This window comes from Lasioglossum baleicum, chromosome 4 (genome assembly GCF_051020765.1).
Source record: "Lasioglossum baleicum chromosome 4, iyLasBale1, whole genome shotgun sequence".
NCBI lineage: Eukaryota > Metazoa > Arthropoda > Insecta > Hymenoptera > Halictidae > Lasioglossum > Lasioglossum baleicum.
In genome coordinates, this window is record NC_134932.1 from 20179615 (window position 1) to 20206704 (window position 27090).

The following is a 27090-nucleotide window of genomic DNA, read 5'->3' on the forward strand; positions in this document are numbered from 1 at the left end:
AAACAAATTATTAGCATGTTACCCTATCCAGAATTAGAATAGGCCACGCTAAGGGAACACACTTGTACCTGATGACAAAGGATCCAGTACCATTATGCGAAACATGCAACATACCGGCATCAATCGACCATCTGATATTATTTTGTCCAAAACATAATAGATTACGAGAAAAATACAAAATGGCAAAGATGCTGAAAGAGAATCTTGACGAAGATAAAATACAAGACCTACTGGAATTTATTAAGGAATCGAAAATCCAGGAAGTTATACTATAATGATACACCTTCTCGTCGCTAATAACCATGCAGTTGATGCGACGTAAAACCTTTAAATAAAATAAAAAAATTATTTGATTTCTAAATTGATCTTTGAAAGTTTATTTAGCTGAATAAAATAATAGTGGAATAAGTTGGTACGTGTTAGTCAACTTCTCCGTAAAATAATGTAACGCTTAAGCGTACACAACCTAACTTTTAATCACTAGACGATGTGTACGTTCACACAGTTTAATAATGGCAAGACCAAGAAGCGACAGGAACTTTCTTGATTAGCTGATAGTCTGCTAAATGTCTTATCTACTTATCTCACTTATCTGACCATGAACGATGCCAAAAGTACTTGTCTGCCAAGGAGTGGGTTGTTTGCTGATCAAGGAGATCACCATGCACCAATTTCCACAGGTATGATAAGTCGTTACTCTATTTGCTTGGTTCCCGAACAAGGCAATTCCCGTTCCGTTTCTCCGATCAAGGTGCGTTCTTCTCCCATTGCCCCGGAGTTCCCAGGGCTTCTACTCTAATTTTCTGATCCGCACGCGAGAAGTTTACGTCGCACTCTTCTAAGTTGGCAACGTTAGTATCCCGAAGCCATGATTACAAACGACTTTCATTTCAGTTTTATTACCTGGGAGGATACTCGTTCGATTTTCCCGACGCGTGAACACTTCCGAGTCCATCAAGATCATACGGCGGCTGCCGGAAATGTATTCTTACACGGTATATATTCTGTTCTTTTTGTGACGACGCCCGTTACATTGGCCGAGCTGCGGAAAAATTAAATTTCGATATTTTAATCGTTGTTCTGGCACGTGTCACTGATCACCCCCCTCATATAAATCATCGAACGTCGGCAGGAGAATTGCCGGGGCTCAGCGAAATCCAGTGCATTTCGCTTTTTGTGCCTTCTACAGCTGGTTTTTTCTCTCTTTTATTAAATGTCCGAGCCACCAGCTGGACAATAAACCAAAAAACAATATACGATCGATGGAATACCGAGTACAGCAGCTGTTGATTTTATTGTCCACTTGGGACGTCGTTTGTTCCGCGAACGCGCGTTAAGCCTTTAATCATTCAGAAATTATGATCGACGATCATAACAAAACGTGCCAAACATGGAAAGAAGGCGATCGAAGTTCCTTCATTGGACGTTCTCCAAGAACTCGTATAAATTATGCACAAGTTGTTTGGCAGCGTTTCCTTTCGGTCATTAGATTGAGGATCTTCATGTAAAATATTTGTGAAATATAAATCGCATAGGTATGTAAATTATTTAGGTGTCACAAACTTTGTGTCAAAAACTCGACTCTCCCGAGTTTATCCGAATAGCGTTTCACCTCGGACCGTGACGGATGTGACTCGTTCACTTCTAAAATTATATACGCGGTGCGCCTAAAGAAGTTTTCACTTAAAAAACATTTTCTCTGTTGTTCTTTCTGCGTTAGAAATTCATCTCGGAGGTCTCTGTGTCTGTTGGAACGGGCACTATCAAATCGCCGTACATGTGTACAGGGTGTAACAAAATTTAGTGTCATGATTTTGGCAGATGGTTGTACACCTTCGGAACTCTCGATAGAAATGAGATAGAGCGATGAAATTTTTTTAAAATGAAAGCTGAAACTTTGCAGAATATGGGGATAATTATGGAGATTGTGGTACGAACACGTTTTTTAACCTTGACAGAATTCGTAAAACTTGCACAATTTCAAGAAAATTGTGGTTTTTCCAATACCACGCGCGGAAAAATTTTTTTTTAACATGCGACACATCATTTCCCGTAGATTTTTTCACGTTTCAAGTTTCAGCTTTCATTTAAAAAAAATTTCATCGCTCTATCGAAAGTTCTTTGATTTTGACACAAATTTCGTCGGTTTGGCCCATAGTGCGGCGTCTGTTCACTCTTTTTTGTAAACACGCAGTGAAGATGAGAGAGAACACGGGGTCTCATAATTTCACATGCTTCTACCGATGATTGTAGTTTGGAATGTTTTGAAATTCAAGGTCAAAGTCAATTTTGCGGCAATTTCTGTTAGCAAATCTCTACCGATCCGAAGGTGTACAACCATCTGCCAAACTCATGACACTAAATTTTGTTACACCCTGTACAATCAGAAATCCAGAATGAAATCGGTAGCAATAAACGTATCAAGATGATGTTGTATGTTTTTCATTTATCGTGCCGGGCGGAGTGTCACTCGTAATTCTATCAGTACATACTATGCGTCGAAAGGAAATAAATTTCCTGGGATTTACGACAGTGATAAACAAGCCTGGTTCGCCGGTAGTTTCATTCGATTACCGGGCCACAACGTTTACCCGGTGGCTAACGTCTCCGGGTTAAAGAAGACCGTGGGGCTTAACTGCTTCATTATGCAAAATCTTTCGCTATCTTTTTCCCTAAATAAGTTTGGACCCGCGCGTTACGTCGGGTTCCCTGCCGTCAGATCGTCGCTCGTTTAGCACCGCTCGCCTTAAAGTAACGCTAATCTGCCCATTCGAGAAACTAATACGCCGAGAAATATACTCCCCGCTTAAGGAAACGTGCCGTGATCGTTTATGTTCAACTGCTAAACACATTTCACCGGAACGGATTTCCAGGATGCGCCTGGGTTCAACGCGAAATTACGCGGCCGCGCTGCACGTGGATATTGTTGCATCCACCTCGCGCTCCGTTTCATCTTACTTTCGTCTTCTGCACGGCTTCATTCCGTCTGGCTTGATCTGATACAAAGAATACACGGAGCATCACGCGTCTCGCAACGCTCAGACCGGTAATTGCGTTGCGGAAAAGTCCGAACGTTCGTCGGAAAATTCAGTTCACCACTAGATCTACCAGCGACCATTTTATATTGCTGTACGGAGATGACGGGAACACATTTATTACAGAAATGTCCGAAAACTGCATTCATGACATTTGAGTAAAGAAACAAATGATTTAAATAAAAAATAATTTTTAGTATACCACGTTTTTAAGACGGACTAAAAAGTATAAAATAATTTAAATAAAAATAAACTTTTAAAAAAATATTGTGTTTAAAAAACGGCCTAAAAGTATAAAATAATTTTTCATCCAGTTCTGTGAGCAATGTTTAAAATTTCAAGTCTCTAGCTCATCGGGAGCTCATTAGTTTAAAATCAATTGCAAAATTTGTACCGAACAGACAAAAAAACAGACAAGGAAGCCAGTTAATAAAAACATGGTAAAATAAATTGAATAAATGCCTTGTAAATTTTTGCCATCTCAAAAAATCACGAACCGTTTCCTTAAACCAGAGGCGAAATTATTCGCTCACAGTGTGGAGGGATTCATTCTTGCATCATCGTCGTTTCAGCAAACGATGAAAGCGTTTAAGATCACGCGTCTATCATGCTGGATGCGATTATTAACCCGGAGCGAAAATTTTATTCGACGGAACATTTCTGGATGGCACTGCAGGGAGGGAATGAAGTTGACAAAGATTTATGACCGGAAAATGCCTGGGGACAATCTCGAAGATAGTGTATCGTTCAGAATTTTCTATCAGATAACAGTCTTAAATGTCAAACCTCTCGTACACAAAATTGCAAACGCTGTACTATCAAAATGTGATTTATATGTGGCAATCTCTGCACGATATGACAATCGGTATTTAAAATATTTTTGTTTAGATCACACTAATATTTAGATTACTGGTCATTTGCAGTGAATGTTTGAAACAAGAAATGAATTTCGACTTGACAATTAAAATTTTTTCAGAAAAGATTTCAGAAAAGAAGAGCTTTAAGGGGTATCAGAGTCACCTGCAAAGGAATAAACATTTTAACAAGTGTCCCTTAAAACGAAACAATTTCTATAATGAAAGAAAACTTGAATTTAACAATAAGATGCAGTTTAACGGCATCAGACTTCTTCAGGGATTTTCATTTTATACTTTGTGTTGTGAGGGTACCGTATTAACACTTTCTGTACAAGCGCGCACGGTTCGTTCGAACCAGCACTTTTCACGAATAGTGTTCTCGATACAGTGTGCATCGATTTTCATCGATTCCCCGTTCATTAATCTCGGTCTCTTTGCTCGTCGCTGGGAATTGCATCAGTCACCCTCGACCTACAATTTCGAAGCACTCGGGCGGTTCAAGAGCACGAGGCCGTACCGAAAAAAAGGGAGGTAAAAAATGAAAAAAAAGAGTGAAAAGAGACGGAGAAAAATCTGTACCGGTAACAAGGGAAAAACACGTTCGAGGCGCCTTAGGTAGAGTGGTAGAGAACAAAGAACTTACGGTATCGCTCGAGGTAGAGGACGGTAGGCAGATAACAGCACATGCCGTTATCGCCGTGCACGTGGGCATACATGTCTGCTAATTAACACCCGAACGAGTGTGTTGCCGTGGCTCCAGCGGCTCTGACAACGGGTCTGTCCTCTGTCAATTCGGCGATCCGCTCGTCGATCCTTCCCTGGTGACGGAACACCCGTATCCGGCCGACCGTGGCCGCATCGTCGACAACGTCGCCGTTGCTGCGGATACACGTGTCGACGAGATCGATCGTTCGATGGATCGATGGATCCTCTTGGCCAGTGATCGGTCTCTTTACCCAGAACCGAACAAATTGACACGGGGCCCGCTCGCGCCGCTATTATGCGCCGCAAATAACGCCGATCGATCGCGCCCGGCCACCGTCTGACTCCTCCGCTCGTTAAAATGCCTTCCTTCGAAAACCACCCACGGGCAACCGCCCGCGCTCGGCCCGTGAACAGACGATACCTTCCGGCTTCAGTCACGGCCGAGGAACACGGTTAAGTGCACCCAAGTCTGACACACCGATCTGCGCTCGACGATTTTTAATTGCGGACTCGACGAACCTCGTGACGCGCGATGCCGCGATGCGCCGGTGTTCACCAACGTGCGATTCGTCTCGGATTTTGGTGTCACTGCCTTGTCGCACGTGGGAGAGACGGTGTCAAAATTCAGACTAGCAATTTCGAAAAATTGTGCTCAACGGGCCCGGCATAAATGATCTAATGGGCCTTGTCCGAGGAACGTGCTAGGTCCGATGTTCTTGCGTCAGCTTCGAAGTTTGGCAAAATTATGTTTGAGCGTTTACGAATCACTCATTTGCTCTTATCTGAACAGCAGCACACGACTAACTTTTTCCATTTAGAAAAATTGAGGCTTCGAGCATTTATCAAATGGGTTTTTCGCACTAAGTACTTGCACAGCTTAAGTTTGAATTTTTCGGAATTGAGAATTGAATAATAAATAGATATCTGTGCAAGCTTTGAACAATCGTTTCAGAAATTTGGAAAATTCAGACTCCAGCCCGGAACGAATCAGTCCCGAGGACGTGCTTGTTCATTGAAATATACTGGCGACGCAGTGTCAAGTTTAAAGTCGATAAAAGCAGTATTTCTTCGGACTCCGTTTACGAAAAACACGGTCGCGCTATTTCAATCTCGCATTTAATTTTTATTACCGGAACGACAGACTCTCCCAGCCGCGGCGGCCATTTGTTTCCCGAGCTGGGCAATTCGGGGCCCGGCCGCGTTGACTCCGCTGTTAAATACGTAAATAAATTTTATTTTTAATTGCAGCGTCCCGCGGAATAGGGAACTGTTCCGTTACCGGCGTGCGAGATGATCGCGCGATAAAGGTGATTAACGATCAGATACACGATACGAATTCAATAACGAATCCGAACGGATTATTGGTCGGAATCGTGTTCGATCGAGACGCGTTGAATAAATTTTCGTTGCGAATCTTTTAACACTTCGCCACCGATATCTCGACTCCGTGATTTCATACTCTTTTATTTTACGAACCGAAGCTTTCAAGCATTTTTATTAATCTCTGCTATTAATCTGCGTTACGACTCGGTTAATACTATTGGTTATTGTATCGGATAGAGTTGCACGGTATAACATTCGTATCGCAACGATGGTTCCAAATCACGCTGGATTTTTTCATAAAAATTATTTGAACCGTGACACACGAACGCAGCGATCAGAACTTTTAATTTACAAAAACGTGTATGAAACTTTTAAGCAAATGCCGTGTGCGCTGCAGTAAAGGCAAATCGAAAGTGACAGGACGAAAAATCCTGGTCCGACGTGGTTCTCGCGAACTGCTCGAGCGCTTCCGGTGCAGGAAGCTTTCCCGGTGGAAATATTTCACGACAAAGTTCTTCCCGAGTCGCAATCAACAATTCATCCGCGCGAATGAAGAACAACCGGCTCGGCGTCGTAATTTCCAGCCGGTGTTACTACGATTTCCTCGGGAGGTTATACGGCTGCAGTGTTCACTGTAGCCGAGAGCATCCCGCTGTCAAACAGGCGCACGTGACACGGCAGAAACGGACACGCGTTTCATCCGCGAAAGTTCGCGATCGTTTACGATCAAGAGGTCCGGTTTATCGTAATTTGTTTATTATCCCCGTGGAAATGGTAGCGGTTGAGTGACACGGCTATCGATTATATCGTTCCTGGCGATGCTAATGACCTGGCGGATATTTATTAATTTGCCGGTCGTCAAAAACGAATGGGTAATTGCCGGCTCGCGTTCCTCGGATATGGTCGCGGTACTTTTCATTGGTTCCCTCTCGATGACACTAATGTACACTTGCCAAACGAGGGGTAATTACCAGCTAGTAAATTTCGCCGAATATTTAACGTTTAATTAATGGTCCCGGTGTGTGACAGGCGATGCGGGAAGTTCGGCAGGAAACTCGCGCCGGCCGGGCCCGGGGAAGCCCGGGGACGGTTTCCTGAAGCGACAATGGCTTGAGAACGACGCAAAGCTGGATGTTGATTGTGTTCTTGATTTTAATTGCCACCTGATCACCCGAATTTGCGGGCCCCCTACTTGGCAAACATTGGAGGCGGCGACGGCGCGCAGATTGCGCGGACCGACGTTGGTAATCACGACGCGCGGAACGACGAATCCGCAATTAGCGATTACGGCCCGGCCCACGTCATTAATCATTCACGAGGACGCGCCCCGGGTGCTCCTCTGTGTCTGCTCGTCGGAATCTGTATCTTTTCTTGATTCTCTGAACCAGTCTACTTCTTTCTTCCGTCCTCGTAGTCCCGATATCACTTCACCGAATTCCAGAAGACGCTCCGGTATAACCACTACACACAGGGTTCACACACGCGACAGCGTTATCACACGAATCGATTTACGGCCCCTATTCTTATCATCGCAACACGACCTACACGGGATTCTCACGTGCGGCGCGGGACAGTTTAATTTTGTAATTGTTTAAGAGGATCCGATTCTGCGCGAATGAAGTGAGCTCGATAAAAAAGCCAATCGATCGACCGGCCCATTGTTGTCGACGAGACGCGGACGTTGCCGTTCAAACAATAAATCGTCCGCGGGTTATTGCGAGCCGCTGCGTGTAAATAATTTACGCCTGCTCGTAAGTCAAACTCCGATAAGCAAATTAGTAAAGCTGCACAGGGATCACGGCCGCGTTATCGACGCGCGACGCGTTAACAATGTTTCCGCGCCGTACACCTTCTGACAGCTGCGTGCAATTTTTCGCGCGGAGGACAGTGCATTAAAACACGTCGCGAAAAACTGTGCCACCGAACTGTCAGCTTGCAGAATCTATCTGCGCGAACAGCTCCGCGTGACGATTACACTTTCGTTCGCGATTCTTTATCTCTTGTCAGGACTCCGAGGAAAATCGAAACTGCCATCCGAACTTTCGGATTGTTTATTATCGCACGGATCAATTGTAGCACGGGAATGTCTGCTTGTGGAATTTTACGAGAAGAACTTCGGAGGATCGTAAAACTCTTCAGGATCTTCGATTGCTCGTCAGGATTGCAAATCAAATTCAGTCTAACACTAGCATTCGATTTTTCGAGAAAATGTGACCAAGACTGCCACTGCCACTTGATTTTTCAAGAGGTTGTATAGTGTCGTAAAACCACTGCATATAGATACATTTTAGCAAGAACAAATCTATTTATTAAGATTGTGGCACTTTCTTCAGGATCTTTGATTGTTCGTTAGGATTGCAAATAAGTGCCACTCGATTTTTCAAACACTCTCTTCGCGTAATTTTATAAGAGCTTGATAAGATCGTGACACTTGCTTCTTTTATCGTGTATCAGGATTCCAAGGAAAGTCGAATGTGACTGTAACGTTCAATTCTTCAAAATATTGCTCACTAACCACTGAACAAGCTTCGTGGAATGATAGGACTCTCTTCAGGATTCCAAGGAAAGTGAAACCTGGCTGGTTAAGGTATGCGTAGGTTGCAGAAAGCGTCGTCTCATCGAAAAATCGTCTTTCAACCCGCCCGCAAGAGGATCCCTCTGTCTTCGAACAAAGAGTTTGCTGAATAGATTTTTTCTTCCATATCAGAACGCCAAACTCGCGAAATCCTCAAGTTCGTTGGAGGCGGAAAGTGTGGTTTCATCGAAATGCGATCTTATTATACCACGTGAGGAGTTCCTCTCTGTCTAGCAATGAAGAATGCGCAAAATCTCGTCCTCTTACTACATAGCGAATGGAATTTGCTGAAATAATTTCCCTTTCTCATGAGGACTCTGGAAAAGTCAATCCTTGAAGCTCGTTAGGGAATATGCTGAACTGCATCGTAACGTTGAGAAGCGGTTATATTTCAATTAGCAGACACGAGAGGACCTTAGAACAAAAGGATTAGAGTTTGTGATTCTTTCGCCTTGTAGAAAAATTCTAAAATCTTCAAGCTTTTTAGAGTATGTCTAGATTGCAGTTAACGAACAGCTTGGAAAGCAACCGTATTTGAATCAGCACACAAGAGGATCAGCTGTTAAACAATCCTACAGATCTCATAGCATTAGCAAGCAGTGCTGAGAGTTTGTTGGAACAATTTGCTAGTCGGGACAGCAAGAAGAGTTGTCAGCCACCGTGGTCGTTAGGGAATGTCTAGGTCAGTCGAACTGCGTCGTCTCGTTAAGAAGCGATCGTATTTCAACAGGCACACTGGAGGATTTAAGAACAAAGAATCCGTAAGACCACTTCGCATGAGTAGACGACAATTAGAGTTTATGATCTCTTCTTTATACCAAGAAAATCGGGAAATCTTCTCATTATAGTATGTCGAGATCGCAATTAACGAGCACCTTGAAAAGCGATCGTATTTTAATTAGCACACACGAGGACCTATTTTTAGAGAGTCCGAGAGATCCTGTGGCGATCAGAGTTTGCTGAAACAATTTATCGGCTGGGCCAGCAGTAAAAGTGGTCAGAGCTGGTTAATGTCTAGGTCACAGTCGAACATCACCGTCTCGTCTCGGAGCGATGGTATTTTAATCAACATGCGCGAGGATCCGTTCGTAGAACAAAGGGGCCGAGCGATCTTGTAGCACGGCTGCGATTAAAGTTTGCCGAAGATATTAACGCAGGCTGCAGTCTCCGGGGAGCAGTGCTGACGGGTTCAATCGGGCGTGTGTTGATTCGCGGACAGACCGCGAGCACGATGCACACACACACACCGATATACACAATACAATACTTTCGTTAATTAACACACGTGTGTACGTGGTGTTACGATGACGCGACACGACGATTACCACGCACTCCTCGAGTAATGATATTCGAGAATCGATCAACGACGGGTCGTAGGCCGCGCGACCTCCACAACGATCAGCACGTGATCCGACGACGTCCAGCCGCGGCCAGCATTCTTTCTATCGACGCGACGACGGCGGATCCGGCGGAACTTCCGGATCAGAGACGTAACGCACATGGAACGCCCGCACCGAGCGGCTTTAACCCGCTGACTGCCGGAGTCGCCCCTTTTCCAACCCCTTTACTCGTCCCGGACTACCCCCGAACCCACGCTCTGCTCCGGGACCCCCCGCAGCCTCCCTTCTCGCCCCCGATACCCCCTCCCCGCCCGAAAACCTCCTAGCGTCCCGCCAACTCATCTACGACCTCTACCTTCGCCCGCACCTTCGCGAAATCCTTCCCCTCGCCGAAGCCGGCGACGCCACACTGGTCCAAAACCCGGTCCAACCTCATAAATCTCTTAATTATGATCGTTCCGAACAAATTTTAAAAATGAATAGAGGATTTCTTCAAATTGCAAAAAACTAATCCTTTCCTGCAATGAAAGGTTTAACATAGACTTGCTCGGTGCGAGAGGGTAAAACAGATTGGTGAAAAGATTGATTCTTTTCGGAGAAGTGACTATATCAATATTGATCATTCTCGCATTTTTCAGTTTTATTGTTTCGCGTCGCAGTGGATCGTGTGTTCTACTTTGAAAATAAACAAAAATATTTATTATTCGGAAACGACTTCACAATAGCTTTACGTTTTCTGGCCGGGTATTTGACTTTGAAACAGGCGAGATTAAAATTCGTTCACCTTCGCCCAACATGACACAATATTCCCAATTATCCGGCATTCATGTTTTTCCTGCTTGGTTTAAGGCAGGCATGCACAGCTCTTTGCTCTCAGAGCAGCTCCCGTGCTCCCAAGTTGCTCCCCGTATGCTCTCAGAGCAGATCGGACGTATGGAAGGGGAACCCACTAAGCGTGACTTGCAAACAGAGCACGAGAGAAGACGAGTGGGAGGGGCGTGGGGAAGTGGAGAGCGCGCCGGAGTGGTCAGACTACAACAACGTAGACGCCGCCCCCACTCTCATACGCTCTTCTTCTCGTCTTCTTTCGTGCTCCGTTTACAATTGGTGGGTTCCCCTTCCATACGTCCGAGCAAGGTCACTGCTCCGACCCTGCTCAGGAGCAGGGTCGATTGCTCCTGCTCCCAAATCGTCCACCTGTGCATGCCTGGTTTAAGGGGCCTATTCGCAACAATGCGCAACAATGCCTATTGCGCAACATGATTGATCGTGAATGATAGTGATTGACTAATTAATATAATACAATGTGGATTTGCAGGTTACCATGGGTTTGTCGACCATTTCACAATGTCGAGGAAAACATAGTGTTGACGAAAGTTATTGTCGGTCAAATCGTGTGGATCAAAACAGTGTCGGTCAAATGAGTTGTCGACGAACCCGTGGTAATCCGGATTTGCATAGACATCATGCTGCACAATAATTATTGCGCAATATGCTTGATCGTGAGTAGGCCCCTTTACTGAAAGTAGCAAAGATGCTAATCGTTATCAGCGCGCGAATGGTTCGACAAGGTGGTGTCGCGTGTGCCGATCATCGATCGCCGGGTACTCGCCAAGGATCTACGGCGCGTGCGCAATAACCGCGGCCCGCGACGATGAAACGGGAACGTCGACGAAGGGCGATGTTTTCCCTTTTTCCCGGTAGCTCGGAGGCGAGTCGGAAAGCCGCGTGAACAAGTAATACGGGATGAAGAAAACGAGATAAAATCCCATGAAACGAGAGAACGATGGAAGAAAGCCATCCGGGGTGGGTGCCGACTTTCTCTTCGTTTCAGCTTTACGTCTCCGGTTGACTGGGGCGAAGAATCCCGCTTTCACGTCGAAAGTCTTCTTAAGAGGTAAAGAAGGAAAAAGAGAAGCGCAAGATGGGAAATCTCCTTCGGAGACCTAATAGCTTTTTACGTCTTATTACTCATCGTTACTGCTACCGGTGGGGGAGGAGAGCGATCGGAGTCGGTTGCTCGATAACTTTCGATCATCGATCGGCCATCGATCGCGGCGAAGTATTGTTCTCCGTGGCGATCGTTGCGAACGAAAAGTGAAAACGGCTCGCGAATCGGGTTTTATTCTCTTTTGCGGCGTCTCGTCGAGCGGTTAATTGAGGGACAGAATCATGGAACGAGATTCTTGGGCTCTCTGAATCTCATCGAGGGTCCTGTAATCGCTTAATCACTGGTGACTGAATCCTGCGACTCTCTGGACGGGTCCCGGTGACGGGGAAAGTTGGATACAACTATAAAGACCCTTATCGGTTGATACTTCGAGACCAGGCTAGAGAGTTCTATGCGTTTATACCGTACGAATATTTCCGCGAAGTTGAGGGATGGAAACTGTGATAGAATTTTATTGGTCCGTGCTGGACACTTACTGAACCCTTTAGTAAAAGAAGAACATTTTTTATCGATTTACTTTGACACACATTCATCTGTCGTTAAAACCCCTTGCCGCACACTATCCAGTCAGTCTCCTTATTTCAAATACAAGTTGTTAAATATGAATATTATTCATTGTTTCTAATGGAAAAAGAATTCTATGCTTCTGATACAGATATTGAAGCATTAAACGTAGGCAAGCCATAAATACAAATGTTATATCTATGATTGTATTTCAGACAAAAACTGTTGAACATGAATATTATTCATTCTTTTTCATGGAAAAAAGAATTCTATCCTTCTGATATCGTTATTTAAGCATTAAACGTAGGCAAGCCATAAACACAAATGTTGTATTTCTCCTGGGAAATTACAAACGATAAAGAAGTTTTAAAGTCCGATCGATGCGGATGTAAGGAATATCGTAGTACATGAGGATAATGTTCATAGATTAGTTCAATTCATTCTAACTTAAAGAAACTAGAATTCAATTTCCTGCATTAATAGCTTCTGTAAATTTAAAATAATATACGAAGCTATTAGATTGAAGTTACGTTTTAACATTTCTCAGAAGATTTTTGTACTGTGTGAGAATGGAAAGTGACTTTTTCACTGAACTTTCCTGTAACAGATGTTTCAGAGTCACACCCGAGTCGGATGCGTTCACAAAACAGGACTTACAAACTTTAAAATTGATTTTCTTGGAAAGAGTTGCATCAGATAATTGCATTTATACGTTTGCGATTTCTCTATTGTGGAATAAATCGTTGTAGATGTTTCTTATCGTAGAATAAGTCATGCATAGTTTACATACGTATATCCTTTGAAACATCACGACAAACATGCATGGATGACACAATCCTTTGGCCATACCTGAAAATTAAATGTGATGATTATCTATTAATTGTATCCAACTTCTCGAATTTATGAGACACAATGAAACTAAGAGACTGATGAATACATCAAATTTTGTTCTAACAATATAGTGTGCAGTTTATAGTGTTCTCCATTTCGTAAATTTTGACATAGTAAAAGTTCAAGTAATGAGTATATTAAGTAAATTAATTTTTATGATATGTTAATTGTATTAACTATTCTTGTTATACATTTTGTAGAAAGTACTAAATATGTAGCCAACATTAAATATAGAATTTTTTCAAATTGATTGTATAGATATCGCAACTTAGGAACACTCGGGTTTGGTGCTCAGTATGTTAATTGATGTTTGAATGATTTAAGCTATTCTATTTATAGTAGAATATAAGCTACCTATGCATTTTAAATACGCAACAGGAATCCGAAATGTTCTCCCAGCAGACGCGGAGAAAGCGTATTGAGCTGCGCGACACTAACGACACAGTTGCGTTCCAATATCCCGTAAAAGATGTATAAAACGGTCGGCAGGAATCCTTATCAGCTCAAAGTGAAAAGAAATCGTATAAGAGAAAGAGAATCGGCGGGAACGAGAGGGGAAACAAAATCACCTGATTTAAAGGATCACTCGAGCGCTCGGATGATTGTAATTTCGATTCTCGAGGGGCGTAAATCGATTGCGCGTATCTGGGTAACGTCGAATTCCTAATGAAGTATGAATTCGACGGCGTTCTGCATTCTACATTGTGTCGTGAGAAAAAAAGATCGAGTTCCCCGAACGTTTCACTACTATCATCGATAAGAGATAAGAATCGGAAAATGTCTATGAATAAACTGAAACAAGAAAGAAAGTACAGGAGCACATTAATGTGTTGATAATTATTAGACTGTAAATCTTTTAAAAGAAAATAAAAATTCTCTATTCTTCCTTTAATCATTTTAATAAATCGAATTTATCACGTCGATACTCTTTAATTCTTGTAACTTCCCACTTTTTTATCTTTTTAATTGGCATTCACAAAAAATTTTCTTGATTTTTCATAAATTTTGTAGCAACTTTTCGTATAGATTTAATCGATTGTTCCCTACGCCAACGAGCTGCGATTTTTGCAACACCTATTATGTGAACGCAGTAAAACATGCAAAAAATTAATTAAACCTGCAAATAAAATTGCTATGTGCGATGAAAGGGGAACTAATTGAGTTTGTTGTAAATCTGTAACGTTATAGAAGTGACACTTTAATAAAATATCCATGGAAATTGTTAATTTCTGCAATATTAACAGGAGAATGCTCCTTCAAATTTCCATGTACTTTACAAACCTATGCGTCAATGTGTTTGTCTTAGGAATGAAAGCATTTCGATAAACAGAATACCAACGTAATTTACGATACCTCGACGATTAATATTAATGATGACGTCGCGTTAAATTGCAAATTAAAACATGAAGGGTAACTGCTTTGATCGCATACTTCTTCAATAATAATTAAGTACAAAAATCATCAGTGCCTCACTGACATGAACAAATAAACGTGATTAATTTTTACGGTTACATACATGGGTCGTGGTATTCCGAAACGGCTGGCAAAAACGATCCGGAGCAAAAGAATGTTCAAAATTCATAACGGATCGCTTTCAAAAATTTGAAGCTCGCCCTGAATTTGAAAAAGTTCGTCATCCTTCTACCCGGCTACATTTTTTATCACGCGTCGACGCGGGCGCAATTAAAATTGAGTAGGATCAACCCGATGCATGTTTCGATGCAACGGGCGTAGGAATGTGCAATATCGGTAGTATAATTATATCGTGTCATATGCATCTTAAAATGTAAACTCACGGATAAACAACTGACTTTTGAAAAATAATACATTACATACTTTATATATTTCATCAGAAGGTTTCGCAGTGGTATGAGTAAATCGGAAACTCTCCTCAAATTATCATGCTGTTAACTTCTGCGCAACCATGGGTGCATAAATGAATAAAATCCACGGTCTAATAATTACAATCCGAATGAGAATTTATTCTCGTCGAACAGTTTGCACAAGACTGCAAAAAGTGCGAAGCTTCCCGAGTTCTATTATTTCACGATCGAAACTCGCCATTAACTTTTGTAGATACAGTCAGTCAGCTTACGAGCACGAATTTAATTAGATTTAACACACGGACAGCTAATTGCTCGAACATAAAGCCGCGACGATACATCGGATTCAGTTTACGAGAAGTATCAATCTGATATCCCGGATCTTGCATGTGAAATTACGGAATATGTCGAAAGAACACTCTGAGACGAGATATTTCTGATAACAAATATTCTTTGTTGTCACAAGATTAGCCAAGCAGGAATTTAAAAATAAAAAACGAGTCTTCACAGTTTTATCATTGAGACACACTGTTTGGCAAAAGTATAAATAAATTACACAGTGGAAAAATTCGTCGGCGGAAAGTTCGACGCCGTTCATCAATGTTAAGTCGAGTATCGCTAAAGAAAATTTCTTCTAACTATAACAAGAGAAAATCTATTACAGCTAGATTCTTAAACTCGGAAGAGCAATTTCTAATTTTATTTCAAGCTTTCGTTCATTTCAGTGGACAATGGATCTAGGTCAATACCTAATTACACATCACGTTATGCCACAGCTTATCCAGCTGTGATATATTCAATGAACCAATAAACCCATTACTGCATATATTAGTCCGGCCGTGACTGAAATCTATGCGCGAATATTTGCTTATTGTTTGTGTCTATGTATATAAAATTTCTATCGACGAACAAGCGAGATTAAATTCGGTGCGGAACAGTCGCCGTGGGCGGTGTGCCTGAAAAAAAATTAGTTGCTCGAACCAGTTAAAATTTCTATTGTCCGTATCTTTTCGAACTCGGACAAACATTTGCGAACGATTCGATAATCAACGGCCGGCAAATTGGTCCGCCATCGAACCCAGCATTTGAAATTACGGATAGATTGAAATAGTGTAGCGTTTGAGCCCGTGAGTGTACGGTAAGGTGGCCTCCTGGAGAGTTAGCCCCCTAATAGTTCAATTAAATAATTTCAACAGTTCTGCTGAGTTGTGCTAAGTTTGTCCTAAGTTTGTGTGTGTGTGTGTGCTACATTGTGCCTGAATATTAAAACTATAACATAAAACACAAGTAGTGTTCCTGATTTCTCAACATTCTTCATTTCTCGAGGAATGAGAAATAAGAGTATATTTCTCGAGAATTCTCTAGAATTTTTAATAAAATAACAAAATATTGGAAAACTTATGATATTTGGAATATCGTTGATAATATTTATCAAAAGCGCAAAAAACATTTACTCAATGTTCATTCCTGTCCAATATATATTGGAGAAAATATATGTATGTATTTTCTATATGTAAAAATATAAATATAGATATATTGGAGAAAAATTTTTATCGAGATACAATGCACGCAACTGTCCAGTATTGTTCCCTTAGGTGAGAAAAAAATTTATGCAGTTTGAGATCGATCGGATAAAAAGATTAAATTGAAAATTTCGAAAATTGTGAAATTCACCTTAACTATGGAACATGGCACATCGTTGAATTTGTCTTTTTTCTGAATAGGAATATAGAATAATTATATGACCTCCTTTAAATAAAAATAACGATGACCTTGAAATTTCGAAATATGATTTCCAAAAAATTCTTTTATTTTGCCATTATATTTACCTTATTGAACAGTGCAAATTTCTCCTCTGACATTTTTTCGTATAATCACAAGTAACAGAGACATTTAAATGTAGCATATTTTGACTGATGGTAGGACATAATTTCCGAAAATATGTTATGGAATAAATGAGATTCATAAGAATTCCCCTAGATTTAAATTTCTCGAGAAATGAGAAATAACCAATTATAAAATGTCTCGAGACATTCTCGAGAAGGAACACTCAACACACAAGACAAAAGATGGAGAAAAATGATTTTTTGAGTAGCCCTCCACTTTTGCTAGGTATAACCCTGGGGGGTACCGTAAAAGAAATTTTGACGAAACTTTTTGACAAGAGTACAATAACAGCTATTGTAGCGTTTTTGGGTTTAAATACCGCGCGTAAAACACACAAGCGTCTCGTGACACCGCACAAGGAGCGCGCGAATGGAAACGGGGACCGCCGCGCCGCGCCGCCGCGTGGGAGACACGAAAAAGAGAATTGAAAAACGACGAAGCGAATGGGCAGAGACCACGATTTTTATCTAATAAACCAGTCTTTTCCTTCGCAATCGACACACGTTCATTTATTCGATCCCTCACCATCACCTCTATCCTCCTGTACACCAAAATAGTACCGGAACAGCCACCCTAGTGTACGTTTTCCCATCGGAAACACCGTTCTCAGGATTGTCAGTGACAATGGCCGACAGTGTAAAGTTACGGTCCCGATAGCCAAAGGTACTGCTGCGAGATCTCCATGGCAAAAGAGACTCTGACAGCTTAAGCAACCTCGACAGCCTCGGGCAATGTTAGCACACTGAGGCAACCAGGTTCAACGTTCAATGGCGGAGTCACTTGCCACAGACACCCTACACCGGATCGTGCTAAATCTAGTGGTTTTGCTACGTTGCTAGTGCCAGATGGACAGCGGTGAACTAGCCCGGTTACATCGAAACCCGACCAAGTACTTTCCTCGACTCGCCGAAAGGAACCATCAGATCCTGAGATTGTTCCAAGGCTCCGATTCTACACTTTTACTGCTGGTAAAATTTGATTTTACGTTTCGAAGAGGTACGCCGCGCCGTCTTCGTTGTTACATGCGCACATCCGGCTTTGTTATCGATCACTGTTTGAACGAAACGGTTGTCAAACATCAAGAAATAACAATCCCGCAGTGGCATAATATTTGAGTCGCGTAAACAAATGCACCAGCTGCGTTAGCAACGTTATTGAAACAATTAACAGGATGCAACGTATGGGTCCCTTAGCTCCGCGGGTATTAATATTCATATACGTCGCATTCGCAGGTGTTAAAATTGATAGCCGTCGCCGAGACCCATTTAGCAGGTGAATCCGAAGTAGGGTGTGTCTCTGAGGTCTCCGGTAAACTTATTAGCCAGCGCCTACTTCTATGAAGTGGGTAGTCAGAAACTCGAAACCGTGGCTGACAAGGTGATATGCTACTTTCCTGATCTTTGGGACTTCGTATCTTTCAGATAATATTCCACAAAGTTTCTTCTTTCGTCGTAGACTGTAATCAGAAACCTTGGTCACCCGATGGTTTGTAAATTTCAATTCAAAACAGCCGAGAGCAAGGTTTTTCTAAGTCTCAGTCCGCTCGGACATCCGCGAATGAGCCCATGGCAGGTATTAAAGTTGAAAGTAGCCGGCGAGCTGCACATCTAGCAGGCGAATCCTATGTAGGGTACATCCCTCAGGTGCAGTATGTCTTTTCGTGACCGAAGTCGCCTGCGCTAATGCTATAAAGTTGCACATACCGCTGCGGTTTCAAAGTTCACGAATGTTATTCAAAATAAATGTACGCCCGCTTCGCAAACATTGAAAAGCGAACTTTACGCCGGCTTAAAGATCGGGGAGAGAGGCCACCTTCCCGAAAGAGTGGCACAGTAATACTTTAATAAATTAAATATTAATGTAGGGTGGTGATGCCGTTGTGAACTCCGCTGAATGTTAGATGTTAGGAATCCTTATTGATTGCGGCTTTCAGATATTTATGAATTGTGATTTGGAATGTGACGGTTGAACGATGAAGACGTAATTCTCAGACGGAGATTAGTTTAGTTGAGTTAATTCGTTCAATTGTATTCAACGTTGTGTTTTCAAACATTATACTTTTTTCCGGTTAACTATTGTGTTGTTGTGTTATTTCTTAACTGACGTCTCTGATCCGTAATTCATTTAAGTAGAACAGTATCTTTAAATTGTTCAAGTGGATTTTTAAAAATGTTTGTCATGAATTCGCAGTCTAGTGATAACAGTAGCCACACGGCAACATTATTCGCGATTCCAATAAATAACATACGCCGCATCTGGATCAACATCCAAGAACATCTTGAATCCGCGGACGCAGCTTGGGCACTGCCAAACGTTTTTCACTGAGGTGTATTTATGTTCCATCAAACGGTCCAGATTTTTATGTGTTTTCCTTTGTTATTGGGGGTTGTGAAATCCTCGCACGGATCGATCCAGTCTTGCATCGGCGCATAAGAAAATTGAAATTTCCTTTGGCAATGTGTGCGGAGTGCGGAGCAACGTGGTCGTGGTGGATCACGCTCAGAGACTGGAGATAGATTGAGCCGGCCGAGAGCAAGATGCAAACACTCGAAACCAGTGCACGCCTTTCTACTGGGCTGGGCCAGGCTCCAATCAGAGTCTTAGAATCATTCAAGGTTGTCTGTACACTAATGCGTCTCTAATCATTCCTATTCTATTTGGTGAGTTAGTGAAGGCGATTTGGAAGCTAAACTAATTTTTAATTAAACATTGAAGTAGGTGCCTAGGTGGATACAACGACGTACTATGTGATTCTTACTTTAAGTAGTGAAATCATAATTGATAGTTTTAATTAGGGATGGGATCAAGTTCAATATATGTATACTCACGAATCCGAGTCAATTTCAATAACCAAGTTTCATTTCATGGGTTTCGATTACTACTTAAAAGCAATAATGTTCCAATGATTATACATATTTGAAAAGTATTCATTTTATACAAACTGATATCGAACCTCGGAATGAGTATTTACAAGTTTCGAAAAAACACTTATAAGTACTTCGATGTTGAAAGGAATCGAATGTTTCACAAGTAGTACTCGAATCATGGAAATCAGAACTGCGTAGTAGGTTTTAAGCACTTTCTTCATTAAATTCGTAACTATTTAAGAATAATATTTCCGATAGATTATGAAATGATAGTTATACATGTTGAATTAAATTATGCATTAAAGGACAACATAATTGATTTTAAAGGTAAAAAAAATAATGATTAGAAAAATCAGAGAATTTCCGGTACGATATTCGTAAAAGTTTCGTACTTATAGAGAGTTCGAATTCAATCAATCAAAGTTCGAACCTGTTTTCGAGATACTTGATTCCAACCCTAGTTTTAGCTAAATGTAGCACTTCGTATTCGAAAAAATGTTACGTTTAATAATTTTGTCCTTCATAATTCCCAACAACCATGTTACGCCTCCTTGGAAGGAACATTTATGTTGCTGGCTAGATTTACGATGGCTCCTTTGACAAGACAAAGGGTTAATCATAGTGACGAATGTGTTTGTATTTACCGTTCAAGTATTGTTCGAGTTCGTTCAAAGAAACGATGGGAAATCGCTAAATCCTTGCGAAAGTGGATTTCTCGGCGATCTGTCTATAAAATAGAAAACTAATCCCCGGAGAATTTCGTTTAATCCGTCCTTCCATGTTGTAAATCTCCGCGATGCTCGGGATTACATGTACCATGGTCCTGATAAAGCGCAAGTAGCTCGGTGCACCGCGAACGATAAATAATTTATTGTTGAGGAACCGACCGGGTAGCTTTGTCTTCGAGAGACATCCTTCGTCGACGAATCTCGCTGCTTCTTTTTCAAGTGACCTCTGTTTATAACTTTTCCATTAATTAGCGGATTACGGACTTTTATGGAGATCTGCCGAACGGAATAGAATGGAAGTTTGAACAAAGTTTTACTCGTATTTATACATTATTCGCCAGCCACGGGAGCTTGTTTCGTAATAATTTTTCTTAATTTCTCTGCATAAGTATTACGAAACAGTACCACGAAAACTCTTCACCTTTAATAAAGTGTAACACTTCGTGAGTGAATGAAATAAAAGAAAAGATATTGGAATATTATTTTCAACACATTCAACTAAAGTTGTTATAAAAGTGTAAAGAATATAAAATAATTTGTTCACTTAGCAAGTAGATTTGTTTCTTAGAACATTTGGTTTTTTGTGCAGAATGTAACATAAATTACATATTATACATTGATTTAATAATTTTTTACAGACGTAATTATATAAAAAATTTTTCTTGAAAATGGCCTAAAACTAGACCGAAACGTTGAAAATTTTGTGGTAATTTGCAAAATTGCTTAGTTAGTAACATCAGATCGAACCAGTGCGCTGAGAACGTCAATATACTTTGTTAACAAATTGTCGATCGAGATAAAGGAAACAGTTACATTCAACTATCTCGGAAAACAAAAATACTATTATATACTTCAAACAAAATTTATTAAACGAATTTTGGCCAGCTTTTGCGGCCAAATACTCCACTGTGCGCTGAGGAGTTACATAGGTGGTTACAAGCAGAGTAGGGCAATAATCAACTAATATTTAAAAATGACTAATAGTCTTTTTGAATGTTAGTCATAGCAAAATAGTCATTAGTCAAAACTTTTTGATCAGTTAGTGACAACTGATTAATAATATTAATGTATGTTAATCGCACAATAGTGACTGATGACTAAAGATTGATGACTGATCATCAACTACTAATTCACTAGTTAGCAATAGCTAACGATTACTTAGAGCTGTGACTAACTATTTGCCATTTATTTATCACTAACTGATCAGAAAGTTTTGGCTAATGACTATTTTTCTATGACTAACATTCAAAAAGACTATTATTCATATTTTTTAAATATTAGTTGATTATTGCCCTACTCTGGTTACAAGGTAACGTTGTCTTTCGCGACCTGTTATCATTATCCGTTCCGCTGCCAGATTTCGCCACCAATCCTTTTCAACGTCCGAGCAGCCACTGGCTGCTACCTTGGGGAGTGATAGCTTTCGAAACGTTACATTATACACGGGGAGCTCCTTTCTCTAGCGGATCGGTTCATCTTCGCTTCCTTTGCGGGTCGCGGCGCAAGGAGGAAGAAAGGAGATAACGGGGGCACGTAGGACGAACCAGAGGGAAAAGAAGGCGGTGGCAGCGATAAAGATGAAGAGCCACAGCCACGATGAAAGAACAAGGACGAACGAACGGGAAAAACACAACCGCACAGCAGAGTATACACGACGTATTATCTATACGAGACGAGTTTATGAGCGTCAACCCTCCCGTGTCTACGGTCTCGCGTTCCCCCGCCGCGCCCCGCTGTGTCTCGTTGTCTCCTTAAAAGTAAAATGTAATCCCCTCGTGTTCACGACTTTCCTAAGTGTCGGTATCTTTCGGATATATTCGTGCGCGAGCCTGTACGCCGCGTGTAAAAAATATCACGAGCCACTGTGCATGAAAATATAAAAACGCAGCAAGAAATTGTTCAATATGAAACTGCACTAAAACCACGGCGCAGCGGACCTCCAAAATGAAACTTTCCTCGTTCGAGTTGAATCGCGAGCGTGTGTCTAGGTCGGTAAAAATGAGTGGTCTGATTCGTCAATTGTTTAGCAGGCCACCCACACGCCAGTGAAAGAATTAACACGTTTCATCAAAGTAATTACGTCATTAAGACTGAGTTTGAGCAACTGTATTATGAACAAACGTGATTTCTAAAGATATATGAATGGTTGTGTCATCCTATATGACCGACGTGGCAGTCAATGTGTAAAGTGTAAAGTACACGATCAATAATATTGTCAATATTCGCGTCAATATTAACGGAGGACCATATTAATGGAAATATTGATCGCCTAGGAGCGTATTGAAGCGTCCTATCAACATTGACGGATATTGATAGAAAATTATATTTTCTGAAGAACCGTTTGTACGTCTAGGAGGTTTATTGTCAATATTTCCTTCAATATCAGTTGCTTGTGTGTGAGCACGTGACGGCGCACAGTGCGTTGTCATGGGACAAAAATAAAAAAATAAACTTCCGTGTTACTATACAATGTCGTCCCTGGAGGGTTCATTAATATACATTACTAAAATAAGAAGTGAGATTGGAAAACATGAACAATCGTTCACGATGCCCTGTCACGTCGCGTGCGAGCCAAAAATTTCAATTGAAATTCATCATCTAAGCGAGCTAATGTACGAATGTGATGAAAGATAAAATTTTGTATTATTTGAAATGGAACGTGTTTTTGAGGGTAAGTACTTCTAATTTTTACACTGTTTTGATTCTCATGTTCACTTTTTTGGAGTGGACTTAGTAGCAGAAATTGCAACGCTTTTTGTAACTTTAACGAAGGTTTAAAAAAGTACTCCTCAAAGCTCCTCCATGATTTTTATTGGAAAATATGCATACATGTATCCTGCAAAGGATTACAGTAGCATTAGCTGCCCCTAGCTGCCCGGAAATTTTTAAACAATTTTTTCAGATTTTTTTGTTTTCACTTGTTTTGTTCTTAGTATTATTATTATTTATATTATTTATTATATATATATAATGTACGAAAATAACCACATTACTAAACAGTCGATTTTGACTTTTATTTCACTCATAGTAATACATATGTATAATCAATACTACCATAGACGGCCCCTTTTAAATACTTATACCTTGACAACGGTTTATGCAAAAATGTTTTTGTAGTGTTTTGAAAATGTCTTAACCTCACCTATATTAGAATACATAATCAAAAAAATATACATTACCGTATGAAAGTTTAAAAGTGACCTTCATAGGGCTTCTCAAGGTTACAACAATATCAAACAAATACAATAATCATATACTCTTCCCTATACTCTATAACTTTTATTTGAAACATTTTTTTATACCACTTATAACTTTTAAGATATGGAATTTTGTTCAAAAACGTGAGGACGACGGCGAATTTCTCCGCTTCATAAATCTACAATTGGGTGAAACCAACAAATTTTCTATGACAGCGTTATTAGACTCGGGTAGCCCTATAAGTTTTGTCAAAGAACATTTTGTGCCGCAAGATATTCCTAGAATTACACTATGGAATGAAATTAAGGTTCGAAATTTTGACAATAGGCCCGGTGTGAAAAACATTTCGAAATTCACAACAAAAACACCACTGAAACAGCCCCGACCATGCAGCACGAATATTTTTGCCAGAATGAGTATTGGTGAGAATATTGATACGTTTATATCGAAGTATATTGATCGTGTAGGGGCCACTTTAATGTTGTGCTACCGGTACCGTGCACAAGCAGAAGCAGTGCACGATGGTCAGACATCCATAGCACGTCCCGCGGTAATAAATGAAATTTCGTCGTATTCTACGACTTAATTTACACAGTTCTTGCAAACTTGATAATATATCGCCGCAGCTCGGTTAATAGTGTTTTTTGTTTGTGATAGACACTCGTGTATCACGCACGGAAATCCATTTCTAAGATGAAAAGGTGATACCGTCGACTTGAACGCGATAGTACTCTTCGAGACGGGTTATGGCAGGCGCGCGAGCACACAGGATTTTCTCTCGCCTCAAAGATATTTTGCAAAAACATGTTCTCCACCCTCTCTTCCTTGTTTGATATTTTAAGGAAAGTTCGGCGAGCGTCGTAAAGCGTGAAGTGTGGTTCTTCGGTAGGATTAATAGGGCGACACTGCTTAGCATAACCCGACGAAATTACACAGAACTTCCTGCGTAAAGCGAATGAAGGAAGTAGTATTTCGTGTACGACAGCGGAATGGCTTTCTGTCTACGATGAAAGGCCCGTTAAAGCCCTCGATCGTCGCCGGAATAGAGGGAACGGTGTAAATGAGTGATCGAAACAGAAATCAGTGCAGCTGCTTTTACGATCTGTTAAATTAGAATGTGGTACGGAGACGTGTCTCCGATTAAAACGGCCACTTCACCCGGGAGTAGAACTGACTTGGCTGCCATCAGATGAAGTCCGACAATGGAACTTCAGCAACCAATTACAGAACACAATTTGATGAAAATTATTAGTCGAGAAAAATGCGGTACTACTACGTGGTATGTGATCTTTCCTTGCCAATGACAATAATTCTTAATCAACAATTCTTACTGTAATAATGCCACTCTAACAAATCTATTCATAGAATTTATTCATAGAAATCGTAAAAGTTTCGAATATAATATTATAATTCAATCTTTCCTGAAATACTTGTAGAAATACAGTGCCCTTTCATACAATAGCTAACCTCACGTGCAATGTGTTATTTTACGCTCTCCTAAATTGTGGAACCGAATAATCCGTAATCTGATAAAGACAGTGTAATTCTTTAAACAACAGAAAAATTAGATCCGTAATAATTATCACTAGACTGCGGATCTTTATGCAAAATAAAAAATGTTTGCATTGATTGCAAGACGGAGGAGCGAATTAAAAATTTCTTTCTTCTTTTAGTTATCTGATTAAGTTGAAACCAAGACACTGATGACTTTAAATCTTTTTAATATGTTCACTGGTTTAAATTGTGCTTACCCATTTTTGTGATGAATGCATAAAATCCGCAGTCTATCACAATAATAGTAGTACAATATAATAATTGCGTAATGAAGGTTAGAGAGGTAGGACATAGTTCACAGGACTAGTTCAAACGACACCTTCTGACCGCGGTTTACTTTCTTATCGATCGAGGAAGTCAATCGGTTCCGGTGGAGATCGACGCGCGCTAAAAATGTCAAACGCGACATAAGATCGCGTATAAATCAAGTCCCGTTCAACCGAAGGCTCGGGCACGATACACATTTCGTAGACAGGAGAATTCGCGATGAAACAACTCGCGCTCACGTGCGCGTCGCCATGCGGTACCTAGGCTTTTCTCCTTCGGTCCGTTGTTCGGCATGTATCTCGGATCTGATCGGCCAGTTGTACACGATAATAAGCACACCTGGTCAAATTCAATTACACGGTTCCCGAGGGCGAATAATCTAAGTTGCACGTCATCAAGTCACACGGCGGAACCAGCTCGAAGACCGTGGAGCCCGCGCAACCGGCCATGCCTATCAAATATTGAAGTTGCCAGATTGCGTCGGCCTGCCCTCAGGGACTCCAAATAACTGGAATCGACGGAAAACGCGAGAAGCTTCGTCGAAACCCGCCGCAACAGTTAGCCCTGATTTACATGGACACACCGGTAGCAGTAAGACACGGACGAGGGAATGCCAGCCATCAAACTTCCAAAGTCAATTCGACGCGACGCGACCCCCGCCCCGCCGTGAACAGCGCGGCATTCAACCCCTCGCCAAGCGCAGTCTTCCATTCCTCTGCTGGATGACCGAGTCGGTTGACTTGAACAAATGTTTTACTGATTGTGAGACCTGTCTACAGAGATCGCTGCCTACAGGTGCAACGTTTATTACTGATCGAAATCAGATATGGCGATTTATTGTCTGGCATTTGTAAACATTTTTCGATTGTGCTACCCACTAGTGCGACCTACTGGCCCCATCTCGATCCTTCAAAGTTTTCTTAAAACGCGATTTTCAACAGCGGTGCCAATAGTAGAACCTCGATTATCCGGGCCTCTGAGGTTCGAATTCTCTATCGTCCGAATACTTCTCACAAAGAATTAGTTTGCGTTAAACCCACCCATACGCTACACGATTTACTGCACACTCCACAAAATAATTAGCACGGATAATCGAAGTTCTTCTGTACATGATAATTGACTTCATATTTTGACTCCATTTTCCTTACACAGTGGCCTGGAATTAATATTTTGATACCCTTTACAATACAATAACTTTGTTAAAATGAAAGAGTTCCAAGGATTTGTTCACTAAATCCGTCAATTATCCGAAAACTACTCGAAAGAGTGTTCGAATGTTAATTCTGGCTACTGTATATGCATTGAATATCCTCCCTACTTTTCATGACTAATTACCTCTTGCAAAGTGAAACTCCATTTGATAGTGCAGATGTACAATTTCCATAGAAATCGATATTTTTTCAACAGCCCTACGTGTTTTGCTAGTAAATGTGATGTAGTTGTAAGCCCTAAAAAGGGTCGTTCAAATTGGTGATACATTGTGTAGCTTGCTTGGTGTTTTTAAAAGTCCTACGTGTTTTGCTAGTAAATGTTGTGTAGTTGTAAGCGTTAAAAAGGGTCATTCAAATTGGTGAATATTATTGGT

The 27090-nt window shown here is 41.1% G+C and overlaps 1 protein-coding gene across 8 annotated transcripts in view; it reads right to left on the minus strand.

Moving 5' to 3' along the window:
- The window catches only part of LOC143208047 (disks large 1 tumor suppressor protein-like), a 428128-nt gene that overhangs the window by 324609 nt on the left and 76429 nt on the right, over positions 1-27090 (minus strand). For 4 of the 8 annotated variants that reach the window (XR_013008822.1, XR_013008821.1, XR_013008819.1 and 1 more), the window contains exon 3: positions 13081-13139. The exons of the other annotated variants lie outside the window; for them this stretch is intronic. The gene's annotated coding sequence lies outside the window, so the exon portion shown is untranslated. The remainder of the gene's footprint in view (positions 1-13080; positions 13140-27090) is intronic. 8 annotated transcript variants of the gene reach the window in all.